The sequence below is a fragment of the Setaria viridis genome, chromosome 5, assembly GCF_005286985.2.
Source record: "Setaria viridis chromosome 5, Setaria_viridis_v4.0, whole genome shotgun sequence".
In the NCBI taxonomy this organism is placed as follows: Eukaryota; Viridiplantae; Streptophyta; class Magnoliopsida; order Poales; family Poaceae; genus Setaria; species Setaria viridis.
In genome coordinates this window covers 31,813,775-31,827,862 of record NC_048267.2, presented here as the reverse complement: position 1 = coordinate 31,827,862, position 14,088 = coordinate 31,813,775, and positions in this window count along the sequence as shown.

Sequence of the window (14,088 nt, the reverse complement as noted above, 5' to 3'; positions counted from 1 at the left end):
TTGGGCTCAACTGTATCAGTTTCTGTGTTCTGCAACCACATGTTGGTATCAACTGCCTCTGTTTGTGTATACCATACTGCAAGATTGCACATTTCAGCATATTTTATCCTTGAGAAATTGGAGCAATTGGTAGAACACTGTGGTGCTGAAGGCCTGAAGCTGAACTGCTGATCAGTGTTGGAGCTGAGGAGAAGAGCCATACGTAGCAGCAACATGATGGTGGCATGGGGACCAAAGGCTGCCATGTGTATCTCTAACCTTTTCCACTGGTCTCCCTCACTGGATTTCCATGGACAGACGGAGAGCTGGTCCGTGACTGCAGGATCTAATGAGTGAGACTGCTGCACAAGTATGAAACTCATAGCATGCCTGCCATTTGGTGTTTCTGTCTACTCGTGAGCGTATAATTTCGACACCGTGTGACAGGATTTGTCGAACCTTATCTCGTTGTTTATCGGTATCCCCTGTCGGGTTATGCCACGGCTAGGGGCAAAGTTGGGAAAATTATTGTGTTTAAGAGTAGAAAATGGCGAGTCATGATGAGCGTGTTGTCTAATTGCTGTCGTTAGCGCTTTATCTCCCTCTAAAAGCTCATCATTGGCAATCTCCATCTTAAATATTTAAGGGAATATTTAAAGGGAAAAGGACGGCATGGTCCAGTTTGATTAAATCTTTTTTAAAAAAAAATAATAACAAGAAGTATACGTTCCCTCAATGCATGTGTATGGTGGTTGTAGGAAAGCACGCCAAATCTTTCACTCGTAGAATTCATTCACCTGTCACCTTGCAATGCTTGGAGGGAACGTACAGTTTGCAGTCATGTTACACCGTTGAGCTGAATGCAAAGATGCTCTAAACTTCCAAAACCTTCTGAAATTCAGCAGATGGCGCAGAATGATGTGATCTAGACCAGTCTAGGTTTCAACCTAGCTACGATGAGTAACCGTTAAGAACAATCAGTTAACCCAATCACTAACGGTAAGTGCTTGATTCAGATATGATATCTTTGACCGCCATCATCTTGTCTTGTCACTTGTCAGTACAGTTACCACTTCCCACAGGTGTCATGATAATACCCATTTTGCTGCATCAAGAAATCTAACATACTAATGTGCTAACCATCATGTGTTGTACACAGTCCTACGAGTAGGAGTAGGGCAACCTCGTAGCGCCAGACAACGGAAGCGATCCATATGTGTAGATTCAGAAAAAGGAAATTCTCCAGGTTCAGATGACAAGGACTCGCTTACTGAACTTCCCATTAGCAACAAACCAGCTTGGCGGCCTCTTACGCCATGCAACAAATCTGCCGACCCCTGTCAATCTTTTTTTTCCCACAAGACTGTGCGAGTTTCTATTGATATAGCAGAAAAAAATAAGACTACGATCCTGAGAGGTCATAGGCACGAAAAGAAAAAGAAAAGAAAAAGCAAACTATACTCATCCGGTTAGATTGTGACATCAACGGCAGTAACCACTCAACTTAAAACTGCCAAAACCGACCGGTTGGATTGGGACATCAACGCAGCCGCACCACTCCACTTGACAATAGCAGCCGACTCGAAGCCTAATCGCGGCATCCACCAACATTCTCACCCTCATGTAGTTGCCGAAACCTCTCATCGTGACCCCGCAATGACCGGAGACCGAGAGAAATAGACCGCACTGCATCGAGAAGGCCACCGCCATGCGGGACCCTTCGTCGTAGTGCCGTTGCAACATCACACTCCACCCGACAGAGTGATACCACCAGATCTAGACCTCTCGCAGGCTGCCTCGCAGTCGCCACCACGATAACACAAACGCGCGGGGGCCTTGCCACATCTGCCGTTAGACTCCACCTCACTCTCGTCGCCTCGAAGAAACAACACGCGCGGGGCCTCGCCACTCCTGCCACAGTACTCCATGTCACAGATATATTTCTTTTATCGCCATCAGAATGGTGAGCAATGTTGCCCCGCTGCCCCAGGCCTCCATGAAATAGCCAAGCCGCCGCCGCAGGTCGATTTCATCTTGTTGCTCCACCCTCGCACATAGCCTCTGCCGCCATGTCAACAAGCCAAGGTAGTCGCTTGAGCCATCTTCTGATGATGCACCGCACCGGAGTAGCCCAACAAAGCTGAGCAACCCGCCACAGTATGCTGCAAGCCTAATCATCCCACTATGTTGTTGCTGCAAGCGCCATCCTCCGATACAGTCCCACACCGCACCGACAGTTGCCAAACAACGCCAGCTGCCATGGTCCGTTGCAAGCAGCCAACCCGACAAAATGCTACAACCCCTAGTCACTACCAGAACTGCGATCGCCTCCACGTGAGCTCAGAAACCCCCGTCAAGCTTGCCATCCTGCACCATGCCACCTTGTCGCGCTGCAAGTCCGTTGCCATCGGCTGCAGCCTCCCATGAGCAACGCGTCACCAGCAATGCCAAAGCGGAGTTAGGTCGAGTTAGGTCTCTAGAGACGACGCCTCCAAGGAGGGCACGACACTGTTGGCGCCGCCATCGCTCGTCCAGAATCTGGATAGGGTTTTCACTCAGAGAACCCCGTGCAGAAGAGATGAAGCTCCAAGTATGACGCCCCCAACGGGGAGAACGATGCCCTAGGGCGTCGCCGCCATCGCCACTAGCAAGATTGCCGGCAAAGGCTTTCACCCGGAGCATCCCATCCCATGCCACTGCACGTACACATCCCGGCATTCCCTGGACCGCAGCCATGGGAGCCCACACGCAATCGTCGTTGTAGAACCTCCTCTCGCGCGGGCTTCGCCGACTTCGCTGTGCGATCTCCTCACCTAGCACTAGGCTGCAGTCACTGTGCCCCTCATGGCGCGCCATGCCACTGTTGCTTGACCGCCCGTCCACGTCAAGTCACAGCCGCAGGCTTTGCCCCACACCCAACCGCATCTCGCGGCCTCCTCGCCCCACGCCGGGCCGCCGGGCCCGTGTCTCCTTGGCGTCCGCACGCGCAGCCACCACTGGGCCTACACGCCGAAAGCAGCACCCTGATTTCGGCAAGGTCACTGCCAGGGCCACCCCGCGCATGAGGCCCATGCCATGACCGACGGCGCCGCCCCCAAGGACGAGGCCGACCGTCACCCCATGCTCGCCGTCCTTGACCTGCTCCACTGCCGCAATGCCCCTCGCCGTGCAGTCGTGTGCTAGAATGGGTGGGGGTGACAAATCCGGGTGCAGCACCGCCGGATCCGCCCACAGCCATCGCTGTCGTGCCCCGCACCTGGGAGCAGCAGCAGCCGCCGCTAAGACCGGATCCGACCATCCTCACCGGCTTTGCCGCGAGCTGCCCGCACCGACGACCGAGGCGGCCGTGCCCACCTAGATGCGAAGGAGAAGCAGGGAGTCACCCCACCGCCGCCGTCCTTATGGGCTGCTCGGACTTTCGGCGGCCGGCTCGAGCAGTGGCGTGGCGAAAGGAAGGGAGGAGAGGGGTGGGCCACTAGGCCACAAAAGATCTGTGCTAGCGGCTAAAAGGCCTCTGTGCTGGCGGGCCAAGCACCCGCCAGCAACGTTGAGCCAGCACAAATGGCGTCAGTGCTGGCGGGTGCTCGCCCACTAGCATAGACCGCTCTATGCTGGCAGGCGACGTTAGCTACCTGCCAGCACAGAGGCTTTCTGTGCTGACGGGTGGTTACATCACCTGGCAGCACAGGAGATTTCTGTGCTGGCGGGTGCTTATGCCACCAGCGGAATATGTATTTTCCCATTCAATATATTATTTCCCATGAATTATTTATTATTTATATTCCCCGCCAGTTTTTAGCCGCCAAATTGAAGTATGTATCTCCAACCACATAACAACAAACTTAAATAATAAATAATTCATATTATTAAAAGTTGCATCGTACATAATAGATAAGTCACATTATTCAACAAATTTGAATAATAAATAATTCACATAATTCAACATTTGGAATAGAGTTATTCTTTGCCACGCTAATATTAAAACTACTACGTCCATCTACGAAAACCTTTGCATTCGTCCGCCATCAACACACCATCTTGATCAAAGAATGCTCCATCCTCAAGACAAATCTCGCGTTGGATGAACCTCACCATGTCCCTACAAATATTGTCGATGCCTTTATCTTCGAGCGCCGCATCACGAGTGTCAATCCTAGGCATCTGCAGGTATACAGTAAATAACGATTAGGATGTATTACCATTAGGAATTTAGCACATGGCAGTGTATAAGAGACTTACGTCTTTGGGGTTCGTCCGGTACCTCCAATTGTTTCTGAGGAACTCGCACACATAATATCCGCCATAGCGCAGTACCGGGTGGTTGCCTGTGGCACTGCAATCAAATAGAAAAAAATGATGAGTTGTTATTAATGACAAGTCTACATTATATGAAAAAAAACCAAGTTTTTATGTTCTTACGAATCTATGATATATTATTTTCATAGCTTTCTTCTTTTTTTCAGGGCACTCCCCGCCTTTTATTATGTAAAGCTTGTACGCACTTTGGGGATATAAACACAAGAGTTAGTAATACAACTTAGGTGTATAGAATTTCATCATGCATTTAAGTACTGCCAAGGAATGTCTTACTTTTGTATAATGCCTATGAATTTCTTGTAACTATCTCTGCTAAATCTGGCTGAGTCGAGGACCATTGCTTCTCCATGCTTGGGTAAATTAACGATGCAAATCCAGTGGTCTCTGCATTATATTAGAATAATTTATATTATAGATGGCATTAAATAGCACCAAGTATATATATAGTAATTAAAACTGGCTAGCTTACTGAAAATCGTAAGCCGCCATGATATAATCCTTATGAGTTTTTTTTCTCATTACTCTTGCAATGTATACGGACACTTTGTGCATTTTATCTCTGTGGGCTTTTGCTTTTATAGTATTTTTCTCTGCTTGTGTCTGTGCTGGTTCCATTTGTTCTTTGACCGTTTCCATCATTTTGAACTTGTCTCTGGCTCGCTAATTTGTGCTGGGTCAAGGTACGCTACCTTGAACCTGTCGTTCGTCAATTCTTCCTCCTCCATTGCATCCTGCAGAATAGGTAGTCACTCAGGTACTTGACATATAAAATATATATGTATGTATTTAAAACTCGTGTATGCGATAAATGTGGACTTACAAGCACCATACGGTAATGAGATTCACGTCGAGGTGTTGTCGACAGTAAGGTCTGTGCAAATCCTCGAAATCGATCACAATCTGGTAATCGAGAATGCCAAGGAAAACCTTTTTCGGGACACACGAGGTAATTGCTTGAATGCCTTGCTTCATTGCTTTCATGATCTATCCATGCAGCTTGTTCAGTTCCAATGGGCCATCCAGCAGATCCCATCGATACAAGAATGGTTTACCATGCTCATAATTCTCTGGGACTTCATCTCACGCAAACAAATTGAGGTTTTTATCCTTTTCTTTTTGCCGAGAGACGCCGGAAGCTACAGATTTCTCACCGGAAGATGAAGCTTTCTTTTTCAATACATTTAAAAACTTGTCGACTTCTGTTGATGGAGCCTTTTGATCATATGTGCTGACCATACAAGGTATCACTGGCCTCTGGGGAGGTGGAGATGCCGGCGAAGGTGATGTTGGATCAATAATTGGTAAATCATCTACCCGCTCATCACCTTGGAGTAGTGATATCTACTCGTCCTCAGTGAGACCTTCTAGAATAGGTGATAGCATTGGCTCCTCGCCGTCATTGGTAGCTCCCTGCACATGTGACTGTGTTGGCTGCTCCGTGTCAACATTTGAATGTAGTAGGGGTACATCTTGGCTCGACCGTGAGGTTTCTAGCGATGCATTATTCAGAACGATATCTCGGCGATGCCATAGTATGTACTGGTTCATCACATCACCAAGAATCTCAATCTCCTCATCAGTAGGGATGTCAATCTCGCACGAGTCATCCAATACCGTAACAACTTCCACCCAGGCGTATTCTGGCAGGGGTTCCTTTGGGAACACATGACCCGTTACTGCCATACCGGTTGTGACCTCTCGAAACTTATTTTGCTTCCTTCCATAAGGTGTCACCAGCCGGCATGGTGTATCCACTTGTATATCGTGAACGGGATACCTCACATTTGCAATGGAGCTAGTACTACTCGGAGCAACGAATCTTGTGTGGGCAAGCTGCATGGTTGGTTCTGCTTGTCGTTGACCATCGGATACTGTCAGGTCAGCCCTTGTTTGTAGTTGATGGCCGGCCAAGAACTCCATGAACTCCTACTTGGTGATTTCTCTCATCTTCTCCTCAAGGTCTTTCTTATAATGGTCCCGCTTTCTGTAGCTTGCTTGGTCGTTGTTGAATGGTTTACCCCAGGGCAATGTTGATGATATCCCTCGAACATGCTCAAAGTGCTCCACGGTTCCGATTGCGGCGGTTAGCTGATCTCTCTCCCTGTCTGGCTTGAAAAGACCCTTCTTTTGCATCTCGGTGAGCTGTTCCAACCTCGCGTAAATTTTGTCTGTTATTGGATATTTGAATTTAACCTTGCCATTGGGTGTGAATGTTGGAATTCGAACTAGTACCCAATTCCTGCTACGCTCATCCAAGCCTTCAAACAAATCTGGTAAACCAGCTATCCTCTATTCTTCTTCCTCTCTCCTCCATTTAGCGATCTTGGCTGTGTACCCTCCCGCACCCAAGTGATGGGGTTCTTGACGGCTTTCTTAGCCCTCTTGGTATTTTCTTTGCTTAGGGCTTTAGCTTCCGGTGTGTTTTTCTGCTGTATGAACTCTTCCCACATTTCAGAAGGAATCCTATCAAAGTCATCCCTAGCATTCTTGCCTTTCTGTACATATATTCTTTATTAAAAGTAGACCTCCAATTCTTGAAACATTTCCCAAGGAGGCCCTCAGCAAAGTTTCCTGTGGATTCCTCTTGACCTTCAGGAAAAGTGAACTTTTCTTTCAATGTAGCCCACAATACATCCTTTGTAGTGGTAGGCACATCCTTCTAATTACTAGTCATGATCCATGTCTGCAATTTATCCCTAACAATAGCTCCACATATGTTCTGAAACCTAGCAGCTATCCCCTCAGGTAATATGGGCTCACCTTTGGAGCCAAGCAATTCTATTACAAGAATACCTTTTTCAGGGATCTGGTTTTGGCTTCTTTTCCCATGTTGCCTTTTCGGATTACTAGTGGAAGCAGTTGTAGCTAAAGGTTATGGTGTAGAGGCAACTATCTCACCTTCCTGTAGAGTAGATGTTCTACGATGTCGCAGCGGCGAATGAACCAGGGATTGATCATTGTTCTATAAAGAAAACAATAATTGGAGTTTATCATCTTCATATGAACAACAAACGCATCACTAGCTAGCATATGAATATGCATGCAGGTACCTGATGATCCGCGGTTGGATCGTATTCAGGGTCATCTTCATCTACACGCCTGCGAGTCCTAGGTGGGCTTTGTTCCTACTCATGTGGAGTAGAATACGATCCACAATTGTCGTCGGAATCAGAATCCTCCTTGGCGGATTCAACATTGTTCTCATTGTTGTCCATCGCTCTAAATCTGCAAAATTGTAATACTTGCAATTAAAAATTATTCATGAATTTATGCATATCAATAAATATTGGTCATATCAACACATATTTGTATACCAAACTTTATTACTCATGAAAATTAATTATATTTGCATGAAAAAAAAATAACCGAGGTCCTTTGGCGTGGGGGAGGGCCGGTGGTGCGGCGGGCTCGGGGAGGGCTGGCGTGGCACGCCGGCCTCAGGGAGGAGCGGTGCGCCGGCGGTCGGGGAGGAGGCGCGGCTCGGGGAGGAGCGGCGGTGAGGCATCACGTCGTGGTGGCGCGGCATCACGTCGTGGCGTGGAGCAGGGAGGCGCGGTGGCATCGGGCGTTGGGTTGGGGAGGAGCGGAGGCCGGGAGAGGGCCGGTGAGTGGAGAGGGGGGCATGGCCGGTGGTGTCGAGGGGCGTTGGGGAGGGGCCGCGGCAGCCGGGGGAGGACCGGCGGGTAGAGAGGGGGGCGCGAGCGGCGGCGGCGCTACGGGAGGTTAGTGGCGTCGAGGGGAGGCGAGGCAACAGAGCTATGGGAGGGTAGCGGTGGAGAGGGAGGCGATGCGAGCGGCTACGCTCTGAGAGTACGACAGGGGCGTTGGGGAGGGGACCGCGGCGGCGCTCCGGGAGGCGAGGTGGTGCTCGGCTGACCGGCGGCGGCGTTGAGGAGGGTGGTGGTTCGGGTGCGAAATTTTGGCAGCCTAACGGCATAGTGAAAGTTTCGTGTCAGGATTTGGATATTTTATATTTTGTTAAATTTTATCATGATTGTTCAACAATTTTATATTTTATTACATTTTAATAAAATATAAATTTGGTCCAACAATAATGATATTTAGCACGTAACCACTTTAGCATGGAACCAACGTGGACAAAAAATTAACATAATTTTGAGATAGTGTAACAGTACGTCTTTCCCCAATGGATATCCAAGTCAAGATCACATTATAACTCATGAGGAGTTTCAACCTGTAGTGGCAAGTGAACTAACTAGTCATTCACATTTGTGTTATGCATGAAATTATATTTTTTACATTCACTAAATAGCGTTTATGTTCATGTGTAAAAGTTTGAAATAATTTTCAAATGATTTATCAAGTATTTAAATTGGTTGAAAATTTCTTCAATGTGGCTCGCCAGCATGTGCTGGCGGTGTTAGCACTCGCCAGCACTGAATCGTCCACATATAAACCCCGGCCGGGACTCCGCCGTGTCCACCGAGCGCCGCCGTCCTCCTCCCCGGCCGGTTGATGTTTTTTTCCATTTTTTTCCTTGCTTGTTCAAGTAGATCTGATTATTTGATTTAAAGAAGTTTTGCATTATTGTTTCTAAATTATTTGCTTCCACTATATATTATTTTTTTCATATAGATAGTGTAAATTTTGTTTACATAAGGAATGTGTGAGAAATTAAAAGTTGTTACCTTTTACCATTTTTTCCATGCAATTGCAAAATGATAATAAATATGTTACAATTAGTTATAATAATGTTCATGAGATCTAAACCAACAATTGTAAATTTCTTCCATTATTTTGGATAATATTTTATTCTAAGCATTTTGTAAATTTTATGTGGATAGTTTTGGCTAACTATGGCAAGTGGAACTTCTTTTCCCCATAGTCGTGGCGGTCATGGAGGTGGCCGCCGTGGAAGTGGTAGGGGACATTTCGGGCACGATGACACTCCCACTAGTCGTCCAGGACTTGACTCCCATGGCTCCATTGACTTTCCATTCGGCGATCGAAGCAGGGGAACAATTCCCAAAATAGTAATATTCTTTCCTTCTTTTAATTAATTTTGTTACTACACATAAATAAATTCTAAATTTACTTCAATGCAACTTATCAATTATATTAGATGGCTCAAAGATGTTGTTGAAGCTTTAGGTGGTACTTCTCCTGTGGTGCAAACCGAGGACGTAGGTGAACAAAATATGAAAAGAGCACATCTCTCTTTTCAAGTACCTGTTCGACATCCAGATTTGACCTCATTTTCACCAGGACAGGCCATCCCGATGATTTCAATTGCTGCATGGGGTAGCACAGTACCATCTAGGGTAACTATTGACATGACTGTCGTGGAGGCCTGCCTAGAGCAGCTTGCATATCATGGGTACTTTGTGCCAGACTTTTCATATTTTCGAATTAGATGGGTTGAGGAGGAAGACAACAATGTGATTGTGACTGTTGATAGGCTTTCTCGGCTTCATGACATGGTATGGAACATTCTTTTATCATTCTTTTAACTTTATTAGTGTTACATCTTTTAACTTTCATCATGTTCTAATCATCTTTTATAGGATATAAATGGTACTACCATTGCCGGATTTGTCTTACCTGATGTTCACCCTAGATTTAAAGTCCCAGGCTCAACTCACTTTCTATAGGTCATATCAGTTAACATCTTCAATGTTCTCCGTTTATAGTAGTGTATGTGGTCGTCCATGTGAAGCGAAGGAGAATGCACTCATTCGTGCTCTAACTTATTTTGATAAAGTTCTTGGCTAGACGATTGGAGACCTTAACTATATTCAATATCTAAGGAGGTGAGCCGGAGTATGAAATATGTAACATGCATGGCTGTACCGTTATCCTTTTCTTATGCATTTGAAATTTGAACTTATTCTCTCTAGAACCTTTAATTACTGATGTAATAACTTGCACTATTATCAGAACCGGTTGTATTGTATTGTGGCATGGATGCATCCCTACCCTTTTCTTATGCTAACAGTCGGTTATAAGATAATAAAGTCTAATTCACATTAATAAAGTCTTATAAGATAATGAATAAATCTTACAAGAATATTAATTAGTCTTACAACATAAGAGAAAATAAATGTAATTTATCCTTTAACAATTCTTCATTCACAATCAGTACGTAACTATGGCTTCATGGATTTATCAATACTTGCTTCAACACGCTTGATTCTTCGTTCATGGTCTTTCAAAAGGTTCAATTCCTTATACTGATTGTAATCCTCAATGTCCACTGCACCTTCAACTCAAAGGATCCTTTGTTTTCCAGAGACGGCAATGTGCTTCTTTGCATTCATAGGGTCGGTTATGTAGAATACATGTGCGACACGCCCAACGAGTACCCATGGGTCATCTTTGTAACCTACATTGGCTAGGTCTCCAAGTGTCAACCCATTATTGTCATATGTAATGCCATTCGGGTGTTTGACACATTAGCACCAAAAGACGGGGATCCGAATATTCTCTCCATAGTCAAGTTCCCATATTTCCTCTATGAAACCGTAGTAAGTTATGTTCTGTCTGGATGTATCAATTGCCTCTATGTGAACACCACTATTTTGGTAAGCCACGCTTTTGGTCCTTTGCAGTGGTATAAAATGTGTATCCATTAATTTCATATGCTTGCCACGAGGTGACATTGCTTGATGGCCCAGACGCCAACCTGGTCAATATTACATCTTATGTGGAATTTCTTTGAAATAGCTGCTCATGGTCCTTCAACCATGATAGGAAACGCCGCTTTTGCTCTTTGATGATCCAATCCTCCAAGCGACCATTACTTTATCCACGAACCACATTTAGGTGTTGGTTGATGAAGGGCTCCACTATTGCAAGCTGTTGTAGAATGCTTGAATGCGCTTTCTCCAATTGCTGGTAGTGCTTGTCTATGAATCTTTTCATTCCAATGGTAACTCTCGTAGACAATTTGCCCTCGTGTCGAGATTTCGGTAAACCAATAACTTTCTTATCTTTTATGCAATCTATACAGCAATCAACACTCTCTTATGTATGGTAGCTGTTGATGATGCTGCCCTCTGAAAGGCCTTCTTTCTCATGTTTCCATTGGGAGTCGACATGAACCGTTCGTATGTCCACATCTTATGGAAGTACATGGGTCCTAGTTCAGTTATTTGCTGGACCATGTGGACCATGAGATGTTCCATGATATCGAAAAAGGACGGAGGGAAACACATCTTGAGCTGGGCCTGAGTTTCTGACACAAACAGTTGAAGCCTAGCCAACTCGACATAATCAATCACTTTCTGCGAAATCACGTTGAAGAAGTAACACATCCATGTGATAACCATCTTTACGAATACTGGTTTGATAGCCCGGATCGCAATAGCGAGAAAAATTGTGATCATCACATGGCAATCATGAGAGTTATAGCCGGCAAAGCGTCATGTCCTTTAATGAGACTAGTGACCGGATGTTTGATGAGAATTCGGTCAACACTTTAAACTTGTGCAATCACTTGCACATAGCCAATCTCTCATGTGGTGTTAAGTTGTAGCTAGCCGGAGGAAGGTAATGCTTAGCATTAGGTAGTTCTTGTGGGTGGAGCTCTAGTCTGATTTGAAGGTCAACCAGATCCTTACGTGATTTTAGTCCGTCCTTTGCCTTGCCTAATAAGTCAAGAATCTAATGGCGCTATCGAACACATTCTTCTAAAGATGCATCCCATCAATGGCATGGCGCACCGCCAACTCTCGCCAGTATGGAAAATACTTAAAGATGATAGACATCTTCTTAAACGGCACATTTGTGACGTCTGTAGTTTCAGCCTGCTTCATCCCCCTTTTTGAATTATCAGCACCACCTAATGACTTCTTACCGAGTTTGAACTTGACCTTCTCGCACATTTCAAATACTATTTTACCAGTAGCCAGTTTTGGAGCGAAGTCATCTTATTGGTGCCATTGAAAAAGTTCTTCATCCTGTGGTATTTGTGCGTCTTCAATAAGAAGCGCCTATGCCGCATGAACACTGTCTTCATAGATCCCTTCAGGTACACATATGATGTTCCATCCAGGCCAACTAGGCATGCTATCTTACCTTTTACCTGACCTGTCAGGGCAAATAGGGAGGGATAATCATTGATGGTAACAAAGATAATGACCCTTAGTGTGAAGTGTTCATGTCTGTACTCATCCCACATCCGAACCCCATCTTCCCAAAGCTTCTGCATATCTTCCATCAACGGCTCAAGGAAAACATTTATGTCGATGCCAGGCTGCTTCAGGCCTTGTATGAGGATGGTTAGAAAAAGAAACTTTCTCTTGTGACACAGCCACGAGGGAAGGTTGTATATGGTCGTCAGCACTAGCCATGTGCTGTGCGTGCTGCTTCTTTCACCAAATGGATTCATGTCGTCTGTACTCAACGCGAACCGTACATTCATTTTTTCATCTGAAAACTCTGCATAATTGACATCGAAGGTCCTCTACTGGCGAGCATCAGAAGGATGTCGAAGCTTTCTATCATCCTTTACTAGGCGATCAGCATGCCAAGTCATCATTTCAACGGTGTTTAGGTTTGAGAACAAACGCTTCATACAGTCCACCACCGGCAAGTACCACATCACCAAGGCAGGAACTCTACGCTGAGTCGTCGTGCTATAGGACTCGTCCTCCACTTGAGCACCGTCACTTTTCTTTGCAACCTTCTTCCTTTTATTCCCGATGGAGGAACTGGCACAGTCCTCATAGAAATTAGCATTACTTTTGTAATGGCTAGCATCATAATTTGGACACTTTTCCAATGCCAAGTACTCACCGCGGTACAATATGCAGTGATTTCTGCACGCATATATTCTTTGCACACGCATCTTCAATGGATTGGTAATTTTCTTTGCTTCGTATGTATTTTTTAGCACAAAGTTAGGCTTCGGGAGCAAATTGACCATCAGAGTAAGGAGATCATCGAAATTATTTTCTGACCACCCGAATTTAGCCTTCAAGATCAGAAGATGAAGAACGAAATGCAGTACTGTCCACTCCTTTCCACATCCCACATACATACAGTCCTTTGCTGCCTTCTTGAGTGTCTCAAAATTCTCTAACCCTTTAGCACTCCCTAGCAACACTTCCGGTTCAATATGGCGCAACATATCCTCTATATTAACATCATGTTCCTCGTCCATCTGTGGTTCCACACGCACATCTGTTTGATCACCATTTTGATCTCCACAGTCGTAATCATCATTCATCATAACATGATCATTGTCATTTGCATCATCACCACCCACTTCATCACAGCCAGTATTGATGTCTATATTGTTGGAAGTACCTCCTGCCTCACCATAGTGGGACCAAATTATGTATCCAGCCACAAAACCTTGCTTTATCAAATACCTCTTGATGACATTAGTATCTTCCCATACAATATTGTTGCTATAGTCAAAACACGGATAATGCATTTGTTTTGTCTTGCAAATGCGAGCGTGCTTCTTCGCAGCCTCCACAAACTTCGATACCTCTGACATAAAAGTATGCAAATGCCTCCGTATTCCATACATCCATGCTTTATGATCCATCTTTAACAACCTATGACAAGAATTCTATGTTATATTAACTAATTTAATGAACTATTCTATAAACTAAATTAAATTATAGGCGTAGTAACTAATAAGTAGGAAGAAATTTAATAAAAAATAATTCTATATTACCCTAAATGAAACTCAATTAAAATGTAATAATTAATAAGGAGAAGGAAAAAAATCAAACTCAATTATATATTAAGATAATCAACTTCATTAATTAAAATTATGGATGTAATAGTTAATAAGGAGGAAAAATATAATCAAACTCA